We start from the raw sequence: 11,101 nt of genomic DNA, 5'->3' as shown, positions 1-11,101 counted from the left end.
TCACAATTTGATATTGGGGTGGTGCTGAAGATATTGAATTTAATGTTGAAAAAGCGTGGAATTTCCCTTTAACAATGAATATAGATATTAGTCATGGTTGCTCTAATACCACATCAAACTGATTACATAATCATAATGCACAGTGTGTCAGCTTTAGGCTTGCCATCTAGTGCCATGTCGGAGCAATGCTGGGCGTGTTCCCTTGCATCATAAATAACCACTCAATTTTATTTGTAGGTCAGTCGGTCACAATATACCCATGATACATCACTGTTTTGATGCTCTCGAACACAGCCATTATCTGCGTGCTATAGATGGGTTGGCTGACAACGTCACAAAAATGATGCGCGTGAATTGATGGGGCCGGAAGTAGTGCTTTGTTATGATTCTAAATGGTCAGATAGCTAGCAACAATGACAAGAAGATACCCAGAAAACATGTCTACATTGGCACAATGTGGACCCAATGCAGGCTAAAATATTGGCCCCATGTAGGCTGCAAACATTGGGCCAATGCGCCTTTGCTATTCGGCTCCACGTTGGCCCCCAAGACATTTGTCCAGTGTGACACAGTATGGGCAGCACATATCAGGTAAAGGCAGCTTTTACTTTGCTTGAAATAATCCCATATTTTCCCAGCAAACATGCCCACATTGTCATAATGTGGCCCAATGCGAGCAAAAATATTGTCCCCATAATTTATTTATTTATAATGTATTTATTACATTTAATTCAATGCGTAAATTGCATAATATTTAGGGAACGTGATACATTGTATCAGAAAGACAACCAAGTTGTTACTATCTATAGTACATATATTTTTACAAGAGAAACTGTAAAGTTTCTCAGAATTTATGTCATATGCACTTATTTAAGTCTTTTTAAAGACTTCATCATTGGCAATGTGTACAATATAAAAATAATTTGGGCATCATACAACAGAACACTTAAACTGGAAAAACACTCTCAGTAACGATTTCCCAAAAATAACTTTCTGCAAACCACGACCCCAAATATTCTAATGAGCCCCAGCCTCTAGCTAGGCTTGGTGTGGGCTAGCCCGTGCTGGGCTTGATGTGGGCTATCCTGTGCTGGGCTTGATGTGGGCTAGCCTGTGCTGGGCTTGGTATGGGCTGGCCCGTGTTGGATTGGTGTGGGCTAGTCTGTGTTGGGCTGTTTTGGACTTGGTGTGTTATACTTGGTGTAGGCTAGCACGTGTTGGTCTGGCGTGGACTTGGTGTAGACTAGCACGTGTTGGTCTGGCGTGGACTTGGTGTAGACTAGCACGTGTTGGTCTGGCGTGGACTTGGTGTAGACTAGCACGTGTTGGTCTGGCGTGGACTTGGTGTAGACTAGCACGTGTTGGTCTGGCGTGGACTTGGTGTAGACTAGCACGTGTTGGTCTGGCGTGGACTTGGTGTAGACTAGCACGTGTTGGTCTGGCGTGGACTTGGTGTAGACTAGCACGTGTTGGTCTGGCGTGGACTTGGTGTAGACTAGCACGTGTTGGTCTGGCGTGGACTTGGTGTAGACTAGCACGTGTTGGTCTGGCGTGGACTTGGTGTAGACTAGCACGTGTTGGTCTGGCATGGACTTGGTGTGGGCTAGCACGTTTTGAGCTTGGAGTTGTCCTGTTGGGTTGGTGTGGGCTTGGTGTGGTCGTGTTGGGCTGGTGTGGGCTTGGTATGGTCGTGTTGGGCTGGTGTGGGCTTGGTGTGGTCGTGTTGGGCTGGTGTGGGCTTGGTATGGTCGTGTTGGGCTGGTGTGGGCTTGGTGTGGTCATGTTGGGCTGGTGTGGGCCTGGTGTGGTTGTGTTTGGCTGGTGTGGGTTTGGTGTGCTCGTGTTGGGTTGGGTTGGGTTGGTGTGGGCCTGGTGTGGTCGTGTTGGGCTGGTGTGGGCCTGGTGTGGTCGTGTTTGGCTGGTGTGGGCTTGGTATGGTCTAGCCTGTGTTGGGTTTTTGTTCGCTAGCACATGATGGGCTGATGTGGGATTGGTGTGGGCTAACCTTGCCCACTGAATACCCACATGGGGTCAATGGGGTCATGTTGGCTGGGTTTACATTAACATAACTGTTATCATACCATCAACCAGTTGAACACAGTGGTTTGGTGTTAGGATTGTAGGCCAATTCTCTTTCCACAGGTTGGCCATAATATGACATTGTGCTGATACTGTCCTGATGGGTAATGTAGGCTATAATGATGTTGCATTAGGGCTCAGAGCTTTCATGAGGTTTGATTTAAAGTAATGTTTGTGTCTCAGATAGAGGTTTCTATTTTTCTAAGTTAATTTTTCCAAGTTTTCCAAGTTAAACAGTTGATTTCCAGGATGCTCTGTAATGTCAATTGCCCTCCCGATATTAATTATACCTAATTAACAAAGAGACCCCCAACACGACTCGCCTAGCTCGAAAATTAGATACCGTGTCCCTTTGATATCCCAGACTGAGGTTTATCCTCTTTAATCAAGGATTAATTACGTCTAAAGAGCTGTAATTAACAAGCCTATCTGTCTTGATCACACAGCGAAGGTGAGGAGAATGAAAAGAGGGTGGCTGGCTATTTTTTGTGCATTATTTATCCCTCCTGTTTTGGTCGGAAATAGGAGGTAACTAAAAGAGGAGTATTTTATTTATGGAATACATACAGTATATCCTACCTAGCCGAATAGACAGTCTCTGAGCCCAATACACTATCTCTCTGTTTCCTTTTATGTTGATGCATTTAAATGTGTTTAATTGTGAAATGTGTTAATCGTGCTTTTGGGGAGCCAAGAGATCAGCATCTGTGTTTCAGTCATCCTTTCAACCAAAACAGTCAGTTGGTTGGTTGGTTGGTTTGCACGTGAGTAGCGCTGGACAGAATGAGGCAGACTAATTTCCTTAAACCCACGGAAATTATTTTAAGTCAAACATACTTGTGGATTTAAAGGGATAGTTCACCCAAATTACTATTGTTTCCTTACACAATCTATCCCTTTAATTTGAAACAAACCAGATTATACTACTAGATTGAAGTCAGAGAGTAATACCTTAAGCCGACAGTACTGTAAAGTTTGCTAAAATGAGATCTCCCCGCAGATTTCACATCATGAATCATGATCTAAGAAACACCTGGCATTTCTATGCTTAAAGCTCTGTATAATTCCTCATTTTCAGATTTAGGGTTTACTGTCCTCCCCATTTATCCTTCCACCAGCTGCCAATAGTATAAGTAGTCAACTGAAACTAGATAATCTGCACAGAGAGGGAAGTACTAATGCTTTGAACCTGCGCAATAACGATTTAAACATCAGATGTCATTCAAAAACCTAGGAATACAACCAATTTATGCTTTCTCAGCTCATTAGCAGTAGGAGCTATTCTTTATATGTAGTGTTCCAGCTTGCCTTTTTTATAAGGCAGAAAGAAATGAAAGCTTGCAGCCGTCTCTGACATATTTTCTAGGGTACAATGGCTTTGAAGGGGCAGCAGGTTCCTTTGCAAATGCTTTATCTCTGCAGAACCCGTCTGGGAGCTATAGCAGAACCTCAATGGAGGGTTAGCATGTGGTGAATTCAAACAGATTTAACATTGCCGCAATGGTCGCCCGTTAGATGGCAGCTAGCTCCACCATGGGTACACCCATCCATCTATGAACTGGATAAATCTAGCCCGTTTGAAAAGTGGAGAATCACTGTCACTGATTCTTTAGGTTCAACATTTTATAATGAAGCCATGGTGCAAGCACACACCAAGCCTACACCAGCCCAACACAAGCTAGCCCACAGCAATCCCACATCAGCCCAACACAGGCTAGCCCAGCAAAGGCACATTGGCCCAATGTTGGCAGCCTACATGGGGACAACATTTGTGCCAATGTGGGCATGTTTTCTGAGAAGCAAAATGATGGGGCTGCCATTAGGCTAAAACACAAATTCAGGATTGTGGTATTAATTTTTAAAAATCCATATTCAGAGCTTAGATCATTTGTATTTTAATTCAGTCTGCAATGTAAATGGTTAAATTTAAAATTCTAAATGGTTAAAATTAACAAAGGGAAATAAATGTATACAGTGCCTTCAAAAAGCATTCAGACCCCTTTACTTTTACCTCAATGTTACGTTACAGCCTTATTCTCAAATTAATTAAATAGTATTCTTCTACACACAATATCCCATAATGACGAAGCAAAAACAGTTTTTTAGACATTTTGAAATATCACATTTACATAAGTATTCAGACCCTTTACACTACTCAGTACTTTATCGAAACATAGAGTCTTCTTGGGTATGACGCTACAAGCTTGGCACACCTGTATTTGGGGAGTTTCTCCCATTCTTCTCTGCAGATCCACTCAAGCTCTGTCAGGTTGAATGGGGAGCGTCACTGCACAGCTATTTTCAGGTCTCTCCAGAGATGTTCGATCGGGTTCAAGTCCGGGCTCTGGCTGGGCCATTCGAGGACATTCAGAGACGTGTCCCGAAGCCACTCCTGCGTTGTCTTGGCTGTGTGCTTAGGGTCATTGTCCTGTTGAAAGGTGAACCTTCGCCCCAGTCTGAGGTCCTGAGCGCTCTGGAGCAGGTTTTCATCAAGGATCTCTCTGTACTTTGCTCCGTTCATCTTTCCCTCGATCCGGACTAGTCTCCCAGTCACTGAAAACCATCCCCACAGCATGATGCTGCCACCACCATGCTTCACCTTAAGGATGGTGCCAAGTTTCCTCCAGACGTGATGATTGGTATTCAGGCCAAAGAGTTTAATCTTGGTTTCATCAGACCATAGAATCTTGTTTCTCATAGTCTGAGAATCGTTAGGTGCCTTTGGCAAACTCCTAGCAGGCTGTCATGTGCCTTTTACTGAGGAGTGGCTTCCGTCTGGCCACCCTACCATAAAGGCTTGATTAGTGGAGTGCTGCAGAGACGGTTGTCCTTCTGGAAGGTTCTCCCATGTCCACAGAGGAACTCTAGAGCTCTGTCAGAGTGACCATCGGGTTCTTGGTCACCTCCCTGACCAAGGCCCTTCTCCCCCAATTGCTCAGTTTAGAAAGAGTTTTGGTGGTTACAAACTTCTTCCATTTAAGAATGATTGAGGCCACTGTGTTCTTGGGGACCTTCAATGCTGTAAACATTTTTTGGTACCCTTCCCCAGATCTGTGCCTCGACACAATCCTGTCTCGGAGCTCTACGGACAGTTCCTTTGACCTCATGGCTTGGTTTTTGCTCTGACATGCACTGTCAACTGTGGGACCTTAAATAGACAAGTGTGTGCCTTTCCAAATCATGTCCAATCAATAGATTTTACCACAGGTGGACTTCATTAAAGTTGTAGAAATATCTCAAGGATGTTCAATGGAAACAAGATGCACCTGAGCTCAATTTCAGGTCTCATAGCAAAGGATCTGAATACTTACGAAAATAAAGTATATCTGTTTTTAATTTTTAATACAATTGCAAACATTTCTAAAAAGCTGATTTTGCTTTGTCATTATGGGTTATTGTGTGTAGATTTCTGAGATTTTTTTTTTCATTTAATCCATTTTATAATAGAGCCTCCCGGGTGGCGCAGTGGTCTAGGGCACTGCATCGCAGTGCTAGCTGCGCCACCAGAGTCTCTGGGTTCGCGCCCAGGCTGTGCTGGGTTCGCGCCCAGGCTCTGTCGCAGCCGGCCGCAACCGGGAGGTCCGTGGGGCGACGCACAATTGGCATAGCGTCGTCCGGGTTAGGGAGGGTTTGGCCGGTAGGGATATCCTTGTCTCAGTATGTAAAATGTAATAAAAATGTATGCACTCTACTGTAAGTCGCTCTGGATAAGAGCGTCTGCTAAATGACTAAAATGTAAATGTAATAATAAGGCTGAAACGCAACAAAATGTGGAAAAAGTGAATACTCTCCGAAGGCACAATATATATATATATATATATATATATATATAAACTCAGCAAAAAAAGAAACGTCCCTTTTTCAGGACCCTGTATTTCAAAGATAATTCGTAAAAATCCAAATAACTTCACAGATCTTAATTTTGAAGGGTTTAATCACTGTTTCCCATGCTTGTTCAATGAACCATAAACAATGAATGAACATGCACCTGTGGAAAGGTCGTTAAGACACTAACATCTTACAGACGGTAGGCAATTGAGGTCACAGTTATGAAAACTTAGGACACTAAAGAGGCCTTTCTACTGACTCTGAAAAACACCAAAAGAAAGATGCCCAGGGTCCCTGCTCATCTGCGTGAATGTGCCTGAGGCATGAGGACTGCAAATGTGGCCAGGGCAATGAATTGCAATGTACGTACTGTGAGACGCCTAAGACAGCGCTACAGGGAGACAGGACGGACAGCTGATCGTCCTCACAGTGGCAGACCATGTGTAACAACACCTGCACAGGATCGGTACATCCGAACATGCGGGACAGGTAACAACAACTACCCGAGTTACACCAGGAACGCACAATCCCTCCATCAGTGCTCAGACTGTCCGCAATAAGTTGAGAGAGGCTGGACTGAGGGCTTGTAGGCCTGTTGTAAGGCAGGTCCTCACCAGACATCACCGCAACAACGTCAACTATGGGCACAAACCCACCGTCGCTGGACCAGACAGGACTGGCAAAAAGTGCTCTTCACTGACGAGTCACGATTTTATCTCACCAGGGATGATGGTCAATTCGCGTTTATAGTCGAAGGAATGAGCATTACACCGAGGCCTGTACTCTGGAGCGGGATCAATTTGGAGGTGGAGGGTCCATCATGGTCTGGGGCAGTGTGTCACAGCATCATCGGACTGAGGTTGTTGTCATTGCAGGTAATCTCAATGCTGTGCCTTACAGGGAAGACATCTTCCTCCCTCATGTGGTACCCTTCCTGCAGGCTCATCCTGACAACATGACCCGCCAGCATATAGCCCTTGGTTCATTCCAAACCTGACTGCCCTCGACCAGCACAAAAACATCCTGTGGCGTATTGCACTAGCATCGAATAGTCCCCGCGATATGCAACTTTTCAGGGACGTCAGGAACCACTACACACAGTCAGTTAGGAAAGCAAAGGCTAGCTTTTTCTAACAGAAATTTGCATCCTGTAGCTCTCTCCAAAAGGTTTTGGGACACTGTAAAGTCCATGGAGAATATGAGCACCTCCTCCCAGCTGCCCACTGCACTGAGGCTCGGAAACACTGTCACTACCGATAAATCCACGGTAATCAAGAATATCCATAAGCATTTCTCTACGGCTGGCCATGCTTTCCTCCTGGCTACCCCAAACCCGGCCAACAGCTCCGCACCCCCGCAGCTACTTTCCCAAGCCTCCCCAGCTTCTCCTTCACCCAAATCCAGATAGCAGATGTTCTGAAAGCGCTGCAAAACCTGGACCCATACAAATCAGCTGGGCTAGACAATCTGGACCCTCTCTTTCTAAGATTTTCCGCAGCCATTGTTGCAACCCCTATTACTAGTCTGTTCTACCTCTCTTTTGTATCGTCCGAGATTCCTAAAGATTGGAAAGCTGCCGCGGACATCCCCCTCTTCAAAGGGGGTGACACTCTAGACCCAAACTGTTACAGACCTATATCCATCCTGCCCTGCTTTTCTAAAGTCTTCGAAAGCCAAGTTAACAAACAGATCACTGACCATTTCAAATCCCACCGTACCTTCTCTGCTGTGCATTCCGGTTTCCGAGCTGGTCACGGGTGCACCTCAGCCACGTTCAAGGTACTAAACGATATCATAACCGCCATCGATAAAATACAGTGTTGTGCAGCCATCTTCATCGACCTGGCCAAGGCTTTTGACTCTGTCAATCACCATATTCTTATCGGCAGACTCAACAGCCTGGGTTTCTCAAATGACTGCCTCGCCTGGTTCGCCAACTACTTCTCAGATAGTGTTAAATCGGAGGGCCTGTTGTCCGGACCTCTGGCAGTCTCTATGGGGGTGCCACAGGGTTCAATTCTCGGGCTGACTCTTTTCTCTGTATATATCAACGATGTCGCTCTTGCTGCTGGTGATTCTCTGATCCACCTCTACACAGACGACACCAATCTGTGTACATCTGGCCCTTCTTTGGACACTGTGTTAACAAACCTCCAAACAAGCTTCAGTGCCATACAACTCCTTCCGTGGCCTCCAACTGCTGTGAATAGGGGGCGCTGTTTTCACTTTGGGAAAAAATCGTGCCCAATTTAAACTGCCTCGTACTCTATTCTAGATCGTACAATATGCATATTATCTGCAAACTTCCAGACAGGAAGTGAAAAATCTGAAAACGATGCTCTGTTCCAGGGCCTGCCTATTGAATTGCCTTATATTTATGGATTTGCATGCACTGCATACGCCTTCCACTAGATGTCAACAGGCAGTGGAAGGTGGAATGGGGTGTCTAGCTTGATCTGAGGTCGAACAAGAGCTCTTGGAGTGGGAGGTCTGGAAATTTCTTTGTCTTCTGTGGCGCGCGAAGTACATCGACATTGGCTTCTGAAAAGCGTTCGGCATACACGGTGGATATCTCCGGCTCTGATTTTATTTGATAGATGTGATAAAAACATCATAAAGTAGGTTTTTTCAACCGAGTTGTATCAGTTTATTCAACATTTATTGCGACTTTTGGCATTTTCCTTTCTTTGCGTCAGGAGAAGATGGGCATGTTCGCGCCACATGGCTAGCTAAGGTTGCTAATTCGACAGGAGAAGAGGACATTCTAAAACCAAACAACGATTTATTCTGGACCTAGGACTCCTTGTACAAGATTCTGATGGAAGCTCAGCAAAAGTAAAAACAATTTATGATGTTATTTCGTATTTCAGTGGAAAATGTTGAGTCCTATTTTCCGCCCTTTTTGCGGGCGCTGTCTCGCTATAACGTAAGCTGTTTGTTATGGTAAAGTTATTTTAAAAAATCTAACACGGCGGTTGCATTAAGAACCAGTGTATCTTTCATTTGCTGTCCAACATGTATTTTTTAGTAAAGTTTATGATGAGTTCTTTGGTCAGATTAGGTGAGTGTCCAAAATATCTCCAGACAATTTGGTGAATCGATGCTACATATTCACAATGTATAACCACGGTTTGCAGCTCAAAATATGCACATTTTCGAACAAAACATAAGTGTATTGTATAACCTGATGTTATAGGACTGTCATCTGATGAAGTTGGTCAAGGTTAGTGATTAATTTTATATATTTTGCTGGTTTTTGCGATCGCTACCTTTTGCTGCTGATAAATGCATTTGTGTGTTTGGCTATTGTGGTAAGCTAATATAATGCTATATTGTGTTTTCGCTGTAAAACACTTAAAAAATCTGAAATATTGGCTGGATTCACAAGATGTTTATCTTTCATTTGCTGTACACCATGTATTTTTCATAAATGTTTTATGATGAGTATTTAGGTATTTCACGTTGCTCTCTGTAATTATTCTGGCTGCTTTGGTGATATTTTTGATGGTAGCTGCAATGTAAAACTATGATTTATACCTCAAATATGCACATTTTCGAACAAAACATACATTTATTGTATAACATGTTATAAGACTGTCATCTGATGAAGTTGTTTCTTGGTTAGTGACTAATTATATCTCTATTTGGTCGGTTTTTTGATAGCTACCTATGCGGTAGAAAAATTGTGAAAATATGCGGTTGAGTCTTTTGTTATTGTGGTTAGCTAATAGAAATACATAGTGTTTTCGCTGTAAAACATTTTAAAAAATCGGAAATGATGGCTGGATTCACAAGATGTTTATCTTTCATTTGCTGTATTGGACTTGTGATTTCATGAAAATTATATTATATGATATCCCTGTCGCGTTAGGCTAGGCTATGCTAGTCAGCTTTTTTGATGAGGAGGATCCCGGATCCGGGAGAGAGAAGCGGTAGAGGTTTTAAACGCTAGTAAAACTAAATGCGTGCTTTTCAACCAATCGCTGCCCGCACCCGCCCGCCCGACTAGCATCACTACTCTGGATGGTTCTGACTTAGAATATGTGGACAACTACAAACTCCCTTACAGACTAATATTAACTTCTCTAGGATAGGGGGCAGCATTTTCACTTTTGGATAAATAGCGTGCCCAATTTCAACTTCCTTCTACTCATTCCCAGAATATAAGATATGCATATTATTAGTAGATTTGGATAGAAAACACTCTGAGGTTTCTAAAACTGTTTGAATCATGTCTGTGAGTATCACAGAACTTATGTAGCAGGCAAAACCCTGAGGACTAACCATTCCGATTTTGTTTTTTTTGAGGTCACCGTCTGTTCAATGAGTTTTCATTGGGATACTAGATTTCTAATCAACCTGTTTGCAGTTCCTACCGCTTCCACTGGATGTCACCAGTCTTTGGAAATAGGTTGAGGTTATTCCTTTGTGCAATGAAGAAGAACGGCCATCTGGAATCAGTGTACTGTTTGAGAGTTGCGCAAGACTAGAAAAGTAGCGTTAGTTTGTTGACCTCCTGTATTGAAAACAGATAGACCCGTCTTCAATTTGATCGATGATTAACGTTTACAAATACCTTAAGTTGTATTACAAAAGTAGTTTGAAATGTTTTGTCAAAGTTTAGAGGTAATTTTTTAGATATTTTGTAGTGACGTTGCGCAAATTGGAAGCTGTTTTTTTCTGCATCAAATGCGCCAAATAAATGGACATTTTGGACATATATGGACGGAATTAATCGAACAAAAGGACCATTTGTGATGTTTATGGGACATATTGGAGTGCCAACAAAAGAAATTCGTCAAAGGTAAGGCATGATTTATATTTTATTTCTGCGTTTTGTGTTGCGCCTGCAGGGTTGAAATATGCTACACTCTCTTTGTTTACTGTTGTGCTATCATCAGATAATAGCATCTTATGCTTTCGCCGAAAAGCCTTTTTGAAATCTGACATGTTGGCTGGATTCACAACGAGTGTAGCTCTAATTTGGTATCTTATATGTGTGATTTAATGAAAGTTTGATTTTATATCATTTTTTTGAATTTGGCGCTCTACATTTTCCCTGGCTATTTGCTAAGTGGGACGCAAGCGTCCCGCCTATCCCAGAGAGGTTTAAGCATCTCCAATCCAAAATTACATTTAGAATCGGCTTCCTATTTCGCAACAAAGCCTCCTTCACTCACGCTGCCAAACATAC

Source organism: Salvelinus namaycush, chromosome 12 (assembly GCF_016432855.1).
Source record: "Salvelinus namaycush isolate Seneca chromosome 12, SaNama_1.0, whole genome shotgun sequence".
Taxonomy (NCBI): domain Eukaryota; kingdom Metazoa; phylum Chordata; class Actinopteri; order Salmoniformes; family Salmonidae; genus Salvelinus; species Salvelinus namaycush.
This window is presented reverse-complemented; position numbering follows the sequence as displayed.